The sequence below is a fragment of the Triticum aestivum genome, chromosome 3D (assembly GCF_018294505.1).
Source record: "Triticum aestivum cultivar Chinese Spring chromosome 3D, IWGSC CS RefSeq v2.1, whole genome shotgun sequence".
Taxonomy (NCBI): Eukaryota; Viridiplantae; Streptophyta; class Magnoliopsida; order Poales; family Poaceae; genus Triticum; species Triticum aestivum.
The window spans coordinates 7,230,577-7,246,317 of NC_057802.1; the positions used below are offsets into that span (position 1 = coordinate 7,230,577).

Sequence of the window (15,741 nt, forward strand, 5' to 3'; positions counted from 1 at the left end):
CCCGGTTGGTGCCACCAACCGGTACTAATGGGCTTTGAGGCATTAGTACCGGTTCGTGGCACCAACCGAGACTAAAGGGCCCAGGTGAACCGGGACTAATGCCTTAGCCGCACGAACCGGGACCAATGCTCACATTAGTCCCGGTTCGTGACTGAACCGGGACTAATGTGAATATTGCCCTGTGACGAAAGCCCTGTTTTGTACTAGTGTTTGCTCAATTCTTAGAATGAATTAATTGTAAAATAGTATTTGCTACTACCTCCGTTCCTAAATATTTGTCTTTTTAGAGGTTTCAAATGGATTACCACATACGGATGTATATAGACATATTTTAGAGTGTAGATTCATTCATTTTGCTCCGTATGTAGTCACTTGTTGAAATCTCTAGAAAGACAAATATTTAGGAATGGAGGGAGTAGATAATAAAGGCACTCCCAACATAGATATTACTCTAAATCCATCTCTAGTTCTCTTCATGCCATCTATCAACATTACCCCAATACACAGTAAGCATATCTTGTAGGCTTGTAGCTAACTCCACATGATAAATACTGACACAGCCATCTTCCAGTTACTCTAGCTACGAATCTCTTGAACAGATGTATCTATTACGTAACCTAGCGCACTCTGTCCTATAACGCTAACTCATCTCCTAATGGAATCTTGCTAATACAAAACTACATGTGTATAACTTGGAAAAGGGCATAGAAACAGATAGAAACTTCTGAATGAAAGTTGAAAAGGAATGCAGCCCCATTTTCTTTTGAGAGGGTAAGATTTTGGTGCACAAAGGGGCGACGACCTATAACTTTACTAGGTTTTGTTCCCTTGTTTTTTGCGTAATATTTTTGTCCTAATATGAATACAATCCATGGAACTTTTATAACAACTCAAGTCGTCTTACAAACTGACAAAGTCAAATATTTGTAAATTTGTCTGTCAGTTTAGCAAAAAATACCAACATCAACAACACTGATTGGTATTACTGGATTTATATACTTCCTTATTGTGTACTCTTTGTCTTCAAACAACATATTTTTCAAATGAACGGTTAGTCGAAGTGTCATTATAAAGACCATGCAAGTGTATAAAAGGATCCAAATTTTGACAGTAGGTAGTTGACAGATGAAATGACATCTGAAAAAAAAACTGGCCATCAAACAAGCACCTACCTAAGAGCATCTCTACCCAATCCCTTATAAAGCTTTAGAGTAAAAATTCGGTCTTACTCCTCTAAAGCGCACCTAACCTGTCCCTTATCTCCTCTAAAGCGCCTGGTCGCCCACCACTGGAGTAAAAATTCCCCCACTCCCACCGCTGACCTTATCCATTCCGGCATCGCCCTAGCACCCCACATCCCCCCTCCAGCGTGCCCCCGCATCCACTCCGTCGCCGCCTCGCCACCCAAATGGTCGGATCCAACCGCCGCCGATCAGAAGCGTCGATCCATGTTGCCACACGCAGTCCCGAGCCAGGGGTCACGGTGGCGTGTCCTCCTCCCGTGGCGACACGTCCCGCTCCTTGACCTGCCACCACCGCAGGTGCCGTCGAGGAGGTACCTCGACGTGTGGTAGCAGGCGTGGGGGATGTGGGTGGTGGAGATCAGCAACCGCGAACCCACCAGTGGACTTGGATCGCTTCCTACCACTCGGCGGGCGTAGACGGCATGGGTGTACCACATCATGCCGTTGCGCCTTCACGGTGCAAACACGCAGCTAAACTTCCCCAACGGCTTGCCGAATTTGACCCCTGTCGACCCTCGAGTGGCCTCCGTATGCATGTTGCTGGAAGACCGAGAGGCCCGCAAGTGCCTCGAGGCAATGCGCACCGACGAGGAGTACATGGAGGGGCTCCATCACCCGTACCCGGAGCGCATTGAGGAAGAACACTGGGAGTACGAGCACTATAGGTATGGGGCAACGACGGTCAACCTTTGCTCCAGCGATGGCTCAGGTCTGGGTCCGACAGCGATGGAGCAGGCCATAGTGTTGGCGGCGGAGCGGGTGCTCTAGCCCCATGACAGACGAGGAATGGGATAGGATGATGGCCGAGATCGCCGATGTTGACCGGTTTGTTTAACTTTTATGCAATCTTAGTTTCTATTTCATTTAATGTTATGTAAACAGTTTATGATAGTGGTTGAATCGAGTTCAAATGAAGTTTGGAGGACTAGTTTGAATCAAATTTACACTGAATTTGTGTTCAATTTTTTTTTAAGGAGTTAAGTTTAAGGGATCGGCAAGAGATCCCTTTTTATTTAGAGGGCAAATGTACTCTTCTAAAGGATAGAAGGCCATATACTCTTCTAAATTATTAGGGACCGGTTTATTGATGCTCTAATCGCGAACCTAGGTGTGGTAGTGTGCATCCTTTTGCAACCGTGAAGGTAAGATATGTGAGGAACCACCAAGACAAACAAACACTTTCCGTAATCTTGTACTTGCATACCCTAAAAAAAGTCAAGCATCTATGAGTCATTCACCATAGTGTTAGTAGTATATAAAAGAGCCTTACCTATATCTGGTGCTAGTCGGCTTCCATATTTGCATGGTCCCATCAAGGGAACCTGTTACTAATACTTCATGTTTGGTGTCCCAACAAAAAGCAGTGAGACGGTTTGTATGTCCTTCTAGCGTGCCAACATAGTTTGGCTCATCATCGTTCCAATCCCATACCTTATTGAACAACATGTCAGAATAGAGTTTTATTATTCCATGAAGAAACATGCAAGGCACTATAATAGTCACACATGTGTAATACCTTTGCAACACCATCTGAAGAGCCGACAACCAGAAAATATCGAGCATAGTAAAGTTGTTTGTCTTTGAGGTAGTGCAGACATAGCAGACCATCGGGATGCGCATTGAGCGTGTGGATGCAATTTTCAGAGTTAATGTCCCAGATCTATAAATTGTAACAAATGTAAGGTTTAAACAACATAGGTTCTACTAAAAACTATGTGGAAATTTGGTCACTGAATTCATAAGAGAAAACAAAACCTTGACTCTGCCATCCAGGGAAGCACTCGCAAAGCAATAGGTGTACCCCGGGCGAAACATCACTTGTGTGACTCTATTATAGTGCCCCCTAAATGTTCGCGTACATTCCCAGTGCTTGGCCCAGTTCCAAAGCTTAATCAGGTGATCATCAGATGCAGACAGCACCAAAGGAAAACTCCGATGCAAAACCAAAGACATGATATTGTTCTCATGAGCTCTGAAGTTCTTGACTTCTTCCATCGTATCGTAACTGTACACGTGAATGTACCCATCGCCATCCCCAGTTACGAGCCAATGCTTTGCTTCGATAAATTTGGCGGAATATACTACAATTGGAAACATACTGTTATAATGGTGGTTCATGTGGAAAGAAAGTTAATTCATGAACCTAAATTGTGCTCCCGTCTTCAAGTTTATTTAAAAGGGATAAGACGAAATTAAGAGACTTGCAACAATAAAACAAAAACTATTATGAAAACAAGTTCATTGATTGAGCAGTGGGTCTAAGATCTTTTCCTGTAAACTAAATATATTTCATGAGTAGAGAAATGTGGATACACAAGTCAGAAAGTGTGCCTGGTTCTCCCGGACTAACTTCAAAGGATTTCACCGTTTGCTGCACAAGAAGAAGGCCACTATTTGATCAGTATGGATGATCTAGGTCACTATATTGAGCATCATCGCCATGTTCTCTTGGATGCATGTTTCTGATCTTGAAAGTATTTAAGATCACATTGTTTGGATGGTTTAGGGTACCTTATTCTGGTAGTTCCAAATGCAAAGAGTACCCCTCTGGTTGGTCGTCAATATCCTGCACTTCACATGGGGAAATCAAAACATGCTACACGCATGCCCACACAAAGAAGAAAATAGTAGGGTCGGAACTCACCAAGGCTCTTTCGGATGCACATCCATGGACAGCACCTGGCTGATTGGATGAACATCGACGGACAGCACCACTTGGCGATTCTTACTGGCTATGATCTGAAACAACCAAAGTTAGAGGAATCCTCACACATGCGAACTGACTCATCGGGTAATGATTGAAGAAAAAAAAATATGATTAAGTAACCTGATCAGAGATGGTCTCTTCCGGTGGGTCACAAACAACAGGCAGCATCATCCCTTGCACCTCATGATCGGGGTTCTCAAAAAGGACGGCGGCGGAGTCTGCGTCGAGATTCTTGAGTTCCTTCTCGTGCGTTGTGGTGCACATCAGTGTCAAAAATTTGTCGCTATTTGACGGTAGCTGCTTTGTCTGCTCGTGCACTACCACGTTGATAGTGTAGGTGCACTTCGGCAGTACAATACCGCAAAGCGGCAGCTTTGTATGGTACCTCCCTGGGTTATCTGTGAGAAGCCTGAAGGCGATACACTCATCTTTGTTGTTTGTTAGGCACAACAGGCGGGAAATCAACCTTGTGGGAGGGAGAGGGAAGCAGAGACGCTGGGGTTGCACGCTCAACAATAAGATGGGACTGACTCCTGGCTAAACAAGGAAACAGGCAATATTATACAATGGCAGAGTGAGAGATTAAAGGATTAGGAGGAGCAAACAAGGCAAGAAATGCAACATGATGGGTCAAGCAATATCAGTACATATATTTTCCTTATAGAGTTCAAAGTCTAAAACCTAGCATATATGTGCGTAAGTGAAATCATCCGTGTAGACCCGCGATTGTATATGGTGATTATTTTCTTACCTAACCCCCTCTCGGTCTTGCCGATCCTAGGATTCTGGGGGCTAGGGCAACAGATATTGGATGCCCTTTTTCAGACCTCACCCAAAAAATATATTATTTACTTCAATTTCCAAGTGAAAAGAATACTGGTCCCCTCAAAATAAATGTTAAAATAATATTGACACATTCTAAACTTTAATATAGGTAAGAAAACACTGAGTTACTCGCCGGAGAAGATTCAGTAATGCATGTTACCGACGACACATATTACATTTGGGGCCGTGTAATGGCCACAAGGCGAAAGAACAACACATAACAAGGTGTGGTTGCAAGCTTGCCAAGGTAATAGAAGCGACAAATGAGATTTCTACTATTAGTTGCGACCGCAAACCCCTACAGAGTGTGGAAGGTGAGAACCAAATTGCACAACTAGTGAAGCTATTCTTGCCAAAAAAGTAGTGAAGCTAATTGTACTTATGCCTACTAGATATGAAATCCTAGGTTTTATGTCGATAATTTAAAATGGTGCCGGGCTCATTTGCATCTGGTGAACAGTAAAATAAAAAACAAATAGCAGAAAAATAAAAAAATACAATTTTTTTCATCTAAGATTCTCAAATGCATGATGTCAGTGCAAAATTTTGGGGATTTTGGACATTCGAGGAGCTCGTGTTACGACATTCGAGGAGCTCATGGCAAAAAAGAAAAAGTCGGCTCCGAAAAGGGGTTTTCCCGGAATTTGTATTTTTTATCATGAGCTCCTCGAATGTCCAAACTTCATCAAATTTCGCATCTTACACGCCAAAAAATCATTTTTTGTCTTCTTCTATTTTTTTTGTGATTTTACTGTTCATCCTCGAGCTCATCTGAGTCCGGGTGCAGATTAGCCGTGTTTGTTTTATGTGTGTCTCAGCGAGATGAAAAATTCTTTCAGCGGCAGGCAACTTAAATTTGTTGCACATATTCCATATCCCCCTATACAACATAAACTGGAGGCATGTAGGAGGTATTTAACTTTGTTTGTCCACGTCTCTAGTATCGCAGATGATTTCATCCTTGGAGTACCATTGCAGGAAGCAGCCAGTGAGCAACATGTAATCTAGCATTCTCCTACTCATAAAAGCACATCAATCATTGGGTATCCACAGTGAAATTAAGCACTATCACATGACAACAAGATGCAATTGACGTACATTTCATCTTTGATGGGACTATAAATTGTGAAAGAAAAGTACGATTCACCCTTTCTCACTCAGTAAACAATTTCGATGATCCGTAAACTTTTGTGAGGAGAGGATGACCGAAGCAAAACACTTGTTAAGTAAATGGAGCTAAATTAAAATGGGTACAAGGTTTAGGTTTTGAAGATGCATACCTTGTTTAACGCTCTGCCTATATATGGATTATTCAGTGTATTGACAATTTCCCGTATAGATGGCCTGTCCTTTCTTTTGTCCTCGACACACCATAACGCAATCTGGAGGCATACTTTGAGTTGACCAATGCAAGTGACACCAAGTGATGTATACTTTGATGCTATGTATTCATCCGTCCACATTTGACGTACCTACCAGATTTGAATACGGTGTTGAAGGGACCGAATAAAAGAAGATACAACAAAGTTCCACAGAAAATATATCACCATTGCTCAAATTTCGAAGAAGATTTGACTTACATTCGCAAAATGGCTATTATCCATGGTTTGTCGAGCATGAGACCTGTTTTTCTCTCCTGTTGCGATATCCATTATTAAGAGACCTAAGCTGTATATGTTTGATTGGAATGAAATAGTGTATCTATTTATGTATTCTGGAGCCTTGTACCGACTGAAACACATTAAAATCAACATACAAATCATTAAGTGACTGAAAAAATGCAACTTATTTTTATTAGTGTAAGAAAAAAAAATATACTGAGATTACGTTATTTCCGGATCATAGTCTGTGCCCTCTGGGGATAGTCCTTCGAACAAATCTGATAGACCAATATCTGAAAGTTTTGGTACCAAATTTTTGTCTAATAATATATTTTCAGGAGTAAGAGGCAGATGACTGATAGGCTTGTTTAACTCAGTATGTAAGAAATTCAGCGCCTCACAAATGGCCAAAATTATCTTGAAGCGCATATTCCACTCAAGTTGACAAGAATCACCTACATAAAAAAAAACTGTCGGTTTAAAATCACTAGTACAGCTCTTTGTTTCACTCTAGACGTACTCCACCAATATATTTATGTTTAAAACATTTAAAACTCTCATTTACAGTTGTCCCTTTCTTTAAACACCATTTCCGTTGGTTAAGAAGAATGTGGGAGAGCTAGTTAATTCGTGGAAAACCAGACAAAAAAGTTACAATCACGCCCAAAGAACAACCGTCATGGAACATCGGCCAACCTGGCTAGAGAGAGAGAGAGAGAGAGAGAGCACCTACGTAAGCTGCCGACAAGCGTCATCGTCATCACCCATCACCCTTGATAAAGTAACACCAATTTCATTGCAGGTGACCATGCGGCCCATGCCAAACAATCAACCACACCCGTGAAAACTACAGATAGCTCCGACTACTTTGATGACCAACTTCAAAGGAGAAGTATGCGGGGCTTGTGTCGATTGAGACTCCCACACACGACCACCCTTCCCATGTCAACTTCGTTGTCGAGGCTTGCTCCGTGGCAGCTCCGACTCCACAACAAATGACGAAGCACAAAAAGCCCACCAGACATGTAGGTAAAGTCGACTGCCTAAATCTATGACGCAATCCATTCAAGGTCATCATCATTTTCAAACAAATTGCCATGCCAAATGAATCAAGGGCAGCCTCCTTGACATTCCCCACTAGTCCCACCCATCAATGTTAACTCCCAATAGGATGTCCCTAAGGGGAGTGCGATGCACAAGCACCACCATCCTTACATCCTCGAGATGATCTAAGATTTTCCCCGGCGTTGTCAGATGGCAGGACGAGCACAACACCTCAATGACGCCTTCGAGAAGGAAGTGATGCCTTCGAGCATCACTGCTGCCTACCAAGGCCAGTGGCAGAGGTCAAAGTCTTTTACCGGTGATGTTTTGCAATCCTCCCACCTGGGCCTTGAATCCGAGTCCAGCCAAACCACCTACTCCTATATGCTATCAGCCCACCATCTCCACAAGAAACCACTTTGTCAGCCACCTGCATGAGATCTGCAAGTGCAACCCATCGTACAAACTCTCTACAACACAAATAGAATGGGTCCAACACAACGCCTCCATGCATAACAGGGGGCTTACCACAGCACCGAACTAGAGGGTACAACTTCGTTCCGCTCTGGGACATCCAACGACGAGGAGGCCCACCGGCTCCACCGGTCGCGTGTCGCTGATCTGCCATGGATGAGCACCAACCCGAAATCACTAATTATAAAGAGTACTCCTTCACCTCTCCAGGTTGCGACAAATGGCCCACTGCATGTGCGCCACTTGTCACAACCGAGGAGTTTTCCTTTATTTCATAGTTCCGTTTATTCAAAATGTTTTATCTCATATGTGTGTCCAAATCTCAAACCGTTTTCACCGTTGCATTTCTCGCGTCGAGATCTTCAAACTAGATCCCATGTTGATAGGTTTGGACGAACTTTTTTTCACGAAAAAACCCGAACCGGGTGCACGTTTTTCCCCCTTTCAGAAAGCCGTTTCCAAGAGGCACGCGGAAGCAAAACCATGCCTCTCACGGAAGCAAATTCGTACCTCTCACAGAAAAAAAGAAAGCATATTTTTTCCGTTTCCGAGCGGAAGCAAAACCATGCCTCCCGTGGAAGCAAAATCGTACCTCTCGCGGAAGAAAAAAAAGAAGAGAAAATACGTATTTTTTCGTTTCCGAAAGGCACGGCCGTGCCTCTCATGGAAGCAAAACCATGTCACTCGCGGAAGCAAAACCATGCCCCTCAGGGAAGGGAAAAAAGAGAGAGAGAAAACGTGTTTTTTTGTTTCCGAGAGGCACGGAAGCAAAACCATGCCTCTCGCGAAAGCAAAATCGTGCCTGTCAGGAAAGAAAAAAAAATTTTTTTTCTCGAAAAGCTAAAAAAGACCGGTGAAAACCCGAAAAGCAAAAAAAAACTGAAAAAATCATTTAAAAAGTTGAAAAACGCACGCGAAAAAATATGAAGGTAGCGCCCGGAGCGCGACACATGGCGGCGGTTGAGAGCAGTGGCGATGGTTTTCTAGACTATACTTCGTGGGGGATGTGCTGACAACATGTCTTACGTGGGGGACCTACCTAAAATTTCTTTCTCTCTTGAACCGCTAATTCGGTAGATGATCCGTTTTCATCATTGGATTTGTTTCTGTGAGATCTTCGAAACTAGATCACATGATGATATATTTTGATGACTTTTTCCAGACTATACTACGTGGGGGATGTGCTCACAACATGTCTTACGTTGGGGACCTACCTAAAATTTGTTTATTTCTTGAACCGCTAATTTGATAGATGATCCATTTTCATCATTGCATTTGTTTCTACGAGATCTTCGAAACTAGATCACATGTTGATATATTTTGATGACTTTTTCCCTTGCTAGTAATTGCCAGATTAATGTCACTTATTTGCAAAATTACGGTCACTGCCACCAAATCATAATAAACTGGTTACTAAGCTACATTCTCCATGTAGTATAAACAGGTAACTAGAAAGAGAAAAAAAGGATAACTCAGTATGAATAATCTAGTAACTCGATATGTATAGTTTGGCAACCATGTACTATAAATCTAGCAAGTAGTTTTGATAGTAAAAATCATTGAAACATGCCTACATTGGATCTTGTCTTGAAGCCCTCGTCGAGACGAACTCATGGGTGAAGATGGACCACTAACTGGATTAAGCATTTGTGAGATAAATCATCTAAAAAATAGCATCAATGAGATGATGTCAGCATGAGTTGGAAAATTCATGCATGCATGCATGTGCTCTCTCCTTATAGGGATTTTTTCACTAGACACCCGCCAATGTGTAAGACTGAGTGGGGGACATGTCCCACTTAGATTTTCCATTTTCTCATTTTCAGGTAATAGTTGTCTCTTTTGATCCTTACATTATGAAAGTCAACAACGTAACAATCTCTCAACCAATGAAGATTAGTGGATTCAATTTACAAAATACATCACTGCAACAGGATTAGTGGCTCAAATGAGTAATATTTGAGTTATTTGACTTGTACACAACATATCTAAGGTTGTTGCTCACGTAGTGCAATTTTCTCTGAAATCTAAGGCAGTGTGGTGATTTTCTTTATGCCATCGTTAATGCATAGTCAATCAAGCTTAACACCTTAACCACAAGATTGGTTTTACCATATCTAAGTTCATATTTTTGGTTTTTAAATGTTTGATGAGAACAAATGGGTCATCACTACAAAAAAATTTCTTAGAACATGATAGACCGATCGAGGGCCTACTTGGATCCTATTTTAAACCTGATTCAACATATATGATTCACTATGGAATTTAAACAAAGTAATATATAACATATGTCGCATTATCTTACCATAAATGTATTGGTCAAGGCTTCTATTTGGCACATACTCGTACAATAGCAAAGTTTCTACCTTGCATGTCACAATATATCTCCCGTCATGCTTCATGGTTTCCCTCGTCTTTTCATTGCAATAGCCGAGTAACCGTACTATATTTTTGTGTTTGATCTCCATGAGCTTTCCAACTTCATTCTGAAACACCTTATCTGGAATATCCTTTTTACTTGCCCTAAATCTCTTCACCCGAGTCTCTTCCCCAGAGTTAAGTATACCCTGCTTAACTTCATCTATCAGTAAATGCATGCATGGTAATAAAGATGAGATATAGTTAACTTAATAAGGAAAAAGCAGAAGTACCTTAAAAATTGTCACAGATGCGCATTCAGAAACTATTCGTTCCTTTGAAAAATCATTTGTAATTTCTCATAGAAACTCGAATGGCGGTTCACATGTGTGAATGTGTGAATCTTCCGGTTCTGATGAAACAAATAAGCTATAGCAGTTCACGCTAGAAAATTCTTCACACTAGCAATACTGGAAATTGAGGGAACATCTACATCTAGCACCAACCTGGTGAAGGCATCTGAGGGGTGTCTATCATCTCGTTGATGTCTATCGGCAACGATAAGTCCGTTGAAAACTTGGCAGACGTATAATGTACTTTAAACCTAGATGCCGGCCAAAAAGAGGCTGTAGCGGGCCTATAAGGTACCCCTATCCTTCGTATTGGAATCAGCTTACTGACAATATGATTCATCGAAGGCCTATTAAGATGCTCAGGATCCGTACATCGTAGTGCGATCTCAATACAAGTTCTTACTTGTTTGCAATATTCTTCAAGCCATAGATACAGTGGTATCTCCTCAAACCTTTTCCTTCAATTGTCGTGTACCTTCAAAATCAAGCAGGCAGGAAGCACTAATTAATAGTGATAATATACATCTATCACTGTCTCCACTGACAGACCGAATGCACAGTATAGCTACCTTAGGTGCCTAAGTCCACCCTAGATGATGTACTAAACTTTACAACTTTAAATATTAGAAAATTTTCTCTTAATATTAATATGATTAAAGGGTTCTTACATGCTCAATACATTCCTTGTCATTCATGTAAGAAATGTTCCAGTAGTCCATTGGTTCTGTCAATATCTTCATAATCGTAACCCCTAAGCTAAAGATGTCAAACTCTCTTGAGATAACTTGATTGTCTATGAACTCCCTTGGTATGTATCCACTTCATTAAATCATTATAATATAAACCATAAAGCGAGATTGTGAGAGTAAATAATTACAACCAGTTAGCTGATTAGAGATCCATGTTGATATCTGACATATGCTTACATTGTCCCTAACTGAGTGGCCTCTCTGATGCATTCCTCGACCAGTAGCCTTGATATTCCAAAATCCGCAATTTTCGGTATCATTTCCGCATCTAGCAATATATTACCAGGCTTTATATCCAAATGCACAACGGAAACTTCATGAATATATTTCAAACCCTCACACATCCCGTTGATTATCTGGAACCGTGTGTGCCAACTATGTCCAGTATATTTTTCTGCAAGCACACAATGGGAAGTCGAATTGTAAGAATCACATTTTGATTACATGCTGACCAACGTACCCGTAGTGAAATCACCAACATACCATGAAGATAGTCACTAAGGGGTCCCTTGGGCAGGCATTCGAGGCAGAGTGCCCTATGTATTTCTTCGGCAATTATTGTTTTCCCTTTGTACTCTACAAATGCATGCTCTGTTTCATCACAGAAGCCCACTAGCCGCACGATATTAGGATGCTTGAGCCTCTTAAGGTGTTCGTATTCGTTTTGGAATTGCTTCTCATCAGTCCCAATCCTGAATGGCAGTTTCTTTACGGCAATCACTTCTCCATTGAACTCTCCCTGTTCACAGTTATTCATGATGCCACTTTGTAAGATGCGCTCTATAATTTGATAACGTAAAGTGCAAAGTAGGATATATACTATCTACACAATAAGATTGGGGTGTGGGGATAGAGATACCCTGTAAACTTCCGCAGATGCACCACTGCCAAGTTTGTCGGCAAAGTTGTTTGTGACCTCCTTTAAGGATTGGAATGTCAGTTTCACTGGCATGTCACTTTCACGGTATCGTTGCTTGTTCTTCATGGCACACACTGATTCATTTGCAAAATTCCTTCCGGGCAAGAGCATGTGCGCCTGCAACAGGCCTTACACGAAGCAGCATGAGCAACGGGTATAGCTTCCTTTGCCTCTTCCTCTAGCCATTTCCAAGCCCTGTAACTGTGCAGAAACACACTGACCAATATAAACTGGAGTATGGTATAGATTATGCATACTCAAGAGCTATCTAGACAACAAATTGCCACAATATATGTCATATTCAAGAACTCTTTTGGAGAAATCTGGACCGCAAGACTACTTCATAGATATATTTATATTTTTAAAAGGTCCATATATAATTTAAAGGGAGAACCTAACCATTAGGTGACTAAAAAAAGAAATTGTTTCAGTCATATCTGCACCAATTCTGCAAACTTTTTATATGCGGATGGTTGGTGAATCTAACGACTGCGCACTAGCACTATTCATCTTCCCCAGCGATGCCGATCTTCCCCGTCTATGCCCTACCTTGCCTCTGACAAGCTCTTGTCTGAGAACGTTTGTCTTCGGCTCGGGCTCCGGCTAATCCAACTGGAAGAATGAAAAAGCCCGCACTCACACCTTTCAAGTTGGACGCTGCAGCTAGCTAGGGGCGACGTACTTTAAACCATGCACATAGCATATATCAGTGCTTTCCATCACCCAATGTGCAACTATATATAGTTGCACGCAGGCGCGCGGTGGCCGATGAATGTGTTGTTATGTTGAGTCGGCAGTTGCACATGGGCGCCCAACGTGCAGTTGCCTTTGCCTGTGGCCGGCAGACGTTTAGGGTGTGACCAGCGGATATACAACTGTAGTTGTGCGTGAGAAACAGACATGTAGTTGCGCCTAGTTGCACGAGAGGCCTCTCGTTGACGGGAACATCTCCTCCCACTGAATGCGCATCGCCGGAAATCCTGAAATAAATCCAGGAATAAATGCGAGCATCAGGATTTGAACCCTGATAGGCTGGGGATACCACAGTCCCTCTAACCATCCAACCGCAGGTTGGTTCGCCTCTAGGTTGATGTGGTTGAAACAGTAGTTGCGCGTGGAAGACATGCATATAGCCATATAGGTGTGCAACTTTTTTTTTAGCAACACGTAGGTGTAAAATTCTAGTTACTCGTGCGGGTTGCTACAAGCGGCCAAAGAAAAAAAAAACCCGATTTAAAGCCTGCACAGGAAGAAAAAAATTAGAATGAAAAAATTAAAATGGAAAAAAAATCTTGACGAATCATTACGCACATACGGTGGTTTAGTATTTCTTAATCAATTGAGAAATAGCAATCCTGGAAGGAAAAAATGATGGGGAAGTCTGAGAAGTTCCTCCAGTTTGCAGTATCACCACAAAGCAATCACCCCATACGAATCGAACGCATGCATGACCTCCCCTGAGAGAGCAAGAATTAATAATCCCGGGAGCAGCGACTGCAATTCCAAATCAACCAACCAGATCGAGTAAAACGCCGAGACAGTAAACTGGGCATGATTGATGGTCTGATCTCTGATGCTTACCTCAATCCTCCATCTCCACAGGGTGCGTGCAATGGATGGCGGCCGGCGACGTACCGGCAGTGGGGGACACGCGCGGGCGTCCCAGCTCGGCCTCGAGAAGGAGAAGCCGTGGACGAGGGCAGCGGCGGCGGTGAGTTTGGCTCGAGGGCGTTGCAAGGGAGCACGGGCGAGGATAAGAGGTGGGCAGGGCACACATGCAATCAATCATTATGGTTGGCCGATTATTGTTGCATAAGTCGTCAGTGTTCACATCGAGATGCCGGTAAGACATCCTATTCCTAGCAGATATAACTATCACGCTATAGGTTCGAGCCATCCTCCTCATAGCTCAACTGTTTAACTCCAAAAAAAAAATTAAGAGCTCCTCAAAAATTGGCCTCCTAGATCCCAGTAACTACTAGGAACACAAACGAGCGAAGCGGGAAAATTTGGCGGGAACAAGCAAAGCGGGGAAATATGAAGGGAACGAGCAAAGCAGGAATATGGCGGGAACGAGCAAAGCGAGAAAATATGACGGGAACGAGCAAAGCGGGAAAATTTGGCAGGAAGTGGCAGCCCGTGACATAAGCGGGGATCGTACGGGGGGCAAAAATGGTGGCATGCACCAGTCGGCCCACAGCTGGCCGATTAGCTCCTATCGGCCTACAGATGGCTGACTAGAGCCAGTCGGCCCACAGCTGGCCGACAGGAGCTGGACTGGTGGCCGACAGGCCAATCGGCCAGCAGCAAGCCGATAGGACTTCAGCCGGCCTGCGACTAGGCCCAGTCGGCCAGCAGTGGGCCGACGGTGTATTATTTTTAAAAATTACATATCGGGCGTAATATTTGTGCAAATTAATAAAAAAAATGACTACATACAACGTAATGTATATGAAACCAAAGGAATACTCCCTCTGTTCCGAAATATAAGTCTTTTTAGAGATTCCAACAAGTGACTACATACAACGCAAAATAAGTGAATCTACACTCTGAAATATATCAACTTGCCGCCCTGAATAATCTACCTGAACTCAAGCAGGTGTTGCTCAAGGGTGCCAATGGTGACACAGTTTGCGAGTAATCTTTGCCCCTCATCCAAAGAGACATTGCCGTTGTTTGTAACTTGTTTTGTACATTGCTGGTGTGTGTTGGCTGTGAGCCCTGTTCCTGTCATGCTGCCAACAAGCCTGTTACTGTGTGCCAGCCCAGAAATAAACGAGTTCGCTGGATTACACCACTAGAAATATATATTAAATTAATCAGCTTCAACTTTGGTTTCACCATTGCAGGATGTTCGAGTCGTGGCCAGTATGGGCATTATGGTTGGCAAGACGGAGAAAGTGGATATGGCCTTTACTCGTGCACATGGTGTGGCCCGCATCTTAGTGAGCGTTTTGGATATTGAGTTCGTGCCTGACGTGCTTAACTGGACTTATAGAGGAGAGGTGTTTCCTCTTGAGATCGAGTTTGAGGACGCTGCCCTGTTTGCTGAGGCAATGATTGGGAATGATGTTGACATGCACGAGGGCGACGACAGTGCGGGAGCTGAGGGGGCACCGACTGACGAGTCGACTCGTGAGGGGACTAACGGCTCTCGTCCTGTGGCTCAGACCGGGGATGGGACCGGGGTTGAGCCGGCACCTTCACCATCAGTGCCTATGACTTCGTTGCGGTTTCGGTCCTTTGAGCCAGCCTCTGCCCCTCCCAGACTTTGGAGTGACCGGGTTGATTCTGATGGTGCGTTTGAGCAGTCACTACCTTTGTTGGAGTTCGAGGATGCCGGTGGGGCACTGGCTGGATGCTCGGTGCGGACATCGTCGGTGAGGACTTTGGTTGGTTCCGGGGACGGGGAGTCGGTGGTTGCTCCACCGGAGGCCGACGTTCCGGCCATAACGGCTGCGGCTGAG

General features: G+C 43.3%; 1 pseudogene; it reads right to left on the reverse strand.

Moving 5' to 3' along the window:
- LOC123076826 (uncharacterized) overlaps nt 1-14,090 on the reverse strand; it is a 16,377-nt pseudogene extending 2,287 nt beyond the window's left edge.
- Between the last annotated feature and the right edge of the window lie 1,651 nt (nt 14,091-15,741).